The sequence below is a fragment of the Vigna unguiculata genome, chromosome 9 (assembly GCF_037176805.1).
Source record: "Vigna unguiculata cultivar grain cowpea cultivar isolate G323 ecotype 2 chromosome 9, ASM3717680v1, whole genome shotgun sequence".
Taxonomy (NCBI): domain Eukaryota; kingdom Viridiplantae; phylum Streptophyta; class Magnoliopsida; order Fabales; family Fabaceae; genus Vigna; species Vigna unguiculata.
The window spans coordinates 34,593,141-34,596,268 of NC_140800.1; the positions used below are offsets into that span (position 1 = coordinate 34,593,141).

The window sequence follows — 3,128 nt, forward strand, 5'->3', positions numbered from 1 at the left end:
ATGAAGGGAGAGAGTAGCAGTAGCAGAACTGCAACGGAAGCGGAGAAGACAACGATGATCTGCCGTGGGAACTCGTAATGGAAATTCTGTTGAGGTTGCCTGTGAAATCCCTCGTCCGTTTGAAATGTGTCTGTAAGTCATGGCTTCGTCTTCTTTCTGATCCACACTTTGCAATATCCCAACGATCATCGTGATCTTGCATAATAGGTTCCTGCAGAGGGTTTTTACTTCTGAACTCTGATCAAAGTCTCTGGGTGTGGAATCCATCGACTGGTGTCCACAGAAAATTACCTTCCACTCTTATTGAGTCAGATTTGAAGACATTTCTCCAGGGTTTCGGGTACGACCCATCAACTGATGACTACTTGGTCGTTAGAGTGTCATGCAAACCAAAGCATGCAACCAACGGTGTGGAGTTTTTCTCGTTCAGAACTAATGTGTGGACACATGTTGAGGTTACCCATTTGTCTTATATAAACGATCTTGAGCATAACAAAGGTGGGTTGCTTTTGAATGGTGCTATTCATTGGTTGGTTTGTCGCTTTGATGAACACAATGTCACTGGTTGGCTTGTTGTCTTTGATTTAACTGAAAGGAGTATCTCAGAAATGCTTTTGCCGAGTGAACTTTTAAATTACTGTGACTTTGATTCTTGTGAATTGGTGGTGCTTGGAGATTTGCTTAGTTTAAGTTTTGTGGACTCGGACAGTTCAGTTGAAATGTGGGTGATGGAAAAGTACGGAGACCAGTCATCTTGGAATAGGGCTATTGCTGTGTATGCTGAACACTTCGTTGCTGATACGCACTTCTTCCCAATATGCTATACAAAAGATGGTGATATTTTTGGGTCAGATGGTTGGGCTGGATTGGCAAAATATAGTTTCAGGGGACAACAGCCAGAGCATCGATCCTATTATGATGGTCGTTGTGGACTCGAGGTGGCTGTGTATACAGAGTCATTGCTTTCATTCCCTGTGACAGCAAGCAAGCAAACGGAAGAAGATGAGTAACCAGAAACAGTAAGTCTTAGCTTATGAAATATTTTCTGGTACCTTTTCTATTTCTTTTAATACTCACCTTGTATCATGATTTATGAATTCCACTTACTTCATTATTATGTTTTTGTTTTACGCTTATTTCATCATGATTTGTTACTGTGTCCACTAGTGTATTTTGTATCCTTCCACACTTTCACAGGAATTTGAGCTTAACCTTAATGGTGAATTTATTGCATGCTAACGTGATATGTAGCCTGGTTGTTTGTTGATGTAATCTGGATGGAACATTACTATTAATTGTGATGTCCAATTTTGTCTAAGCTACATGTCAAGATGTTGTGAGGTCAATACTATTGGCTTCCAATCCTATTCAAATGGGTTTATTTTATATTTTTGTATTGATTAATGCATAAATTACCACTAATTTGATGAAGAGTGTTAGGAACAAAGAAAGGACACATTAGTGTTGGGCACGCCTTAGGTGCCCCTGAGCGCCAACTCTACGTTGGTTTCTGTTACCCTGTTTGCTGCATTTCAACTGGTTTTTGGGGGTCAAATGGTTGATTTTAGTGATGGGATTTTTAAAGGGTTGATATAATTGATGTTGCAATGGTTGTAGTACAAATATGAGTTGAGGATAAGAAAGGAACTCCATGGGGAAACGTCCTATTGTTGTGTAAATTGGTAGTGTATGCATTGACGAATGAATTAAAGGAAAGAGATATCTTGACACTCTAATACACATTTACACTCATATATAGTAGAATGAGTTGTGGTAATAATAGAGGTCCTAGTCTAAAAGCTTTTTCTTAGCCTAAGGCGCAAAGGAGATTCTACAAAGTCGGAGAGACCATTACAAGTACATGTCTTCGGTGAATCTAATATCATGTATCCGGATAATTGAGTTATATTGTCTATATTTTATGTTTCATTTCACAATGATGTATGTCTATGCTCTGAATTTTTTTTTTGTTTTTTTTTGGTGTATGCATGTTCCTTTTATAAATAATCTTACTTTCTCTTGTGTTTGTATCTTTTATTCTTTTGCAATGATTATTACTATTTGGTGTACTCCTTATATTAGCTTTTCAATACTTGTGTTATCCTTTTGAAAAAACTCTGTAGTTCTTATCTCTTTATAATTTCTTTGAGCTGGATATGAATTTACTTTTGTTTCAGTATTATCTTTGAAGATGACTATAATGAAGCAATCATATATTTTGTTTATGCTTAATGAATAACAATTATATATGATGTCCTAATTATATAACGTTGCACTATTATTTGGAATGTTATTCGTGTCCCATGTTTCAAATATTATTGAAGTTCCATGTCAGATTAAAGTAAAGTTAAACTCGTTTCAACTAAGCATTCATATTTCATAATACTTTGTTTTTTCTTACTTTTTTTTAGTGTAATTTGAAATATAACTTCTGAATTGTAAAATTTAAAAAAATTTCAGATTATGCTATTAAAAATTTAAAAGTGACTTTCATATTGCAAAACACAAAACTCATTTATTTCTACAAACAAATAGCTTTCGAGTAAGTCATTTTCCCTCATAAATATGAATTTTAAACGGTAGTAAAGCAGGAGTGCTTTTTTTTTTTTTATCTTTCTATTGGATCATCTAAATATAAGTTCTTTCTACTGGTCACATAAATATACAAGTTTTAACAGCGCGATGCTTCTTTCATGTACAGATCGGGATATTTGGATGATAGTATTTTGAATGGTTTAGACTCTAACTTTTAAACATTTGATGGTGTAGTGTGTTTGCATTTTGGTACATTAAATTTTTAAAGTTTTAATATTGTATATTGTGTTTTTTTTTTTAAAAAAACTTGTTTTAGTTGTTTTTAACGAAGATGTAAAATAAATTAACAAAATTCACTAATATTTATATTTTTTTTAAATGTTAATCTTTATGATTTTTAACTAAAACCTAACCTGAAGTTTATACTTCATGCTTTTAAAAAGAATCACACTAAAGTATTAAATAAGTCAATAAACTCATTAATCAATTCCATTAATTTATTCAGCGTTTTATACATATCTTATGAGAGAGCCACTGGGTATCTAAATTTGTTTGGATTAAGAAGTCCACTAAAGTCAGTCAACTAAGGAAAA

General features: G+C 33.6%; 1 pseudogene; it reads left to right on the plus strand.

Moving 5' to 3' along the window:
• On the plus strand, positions 1–1,010 carry LOC146883935 (F-box/kelch-repeat protein At3g23880-like; annotated as a pseudogene).
• Positions 1,011–3,128: the final 2,118 nt, after the last annotated feature.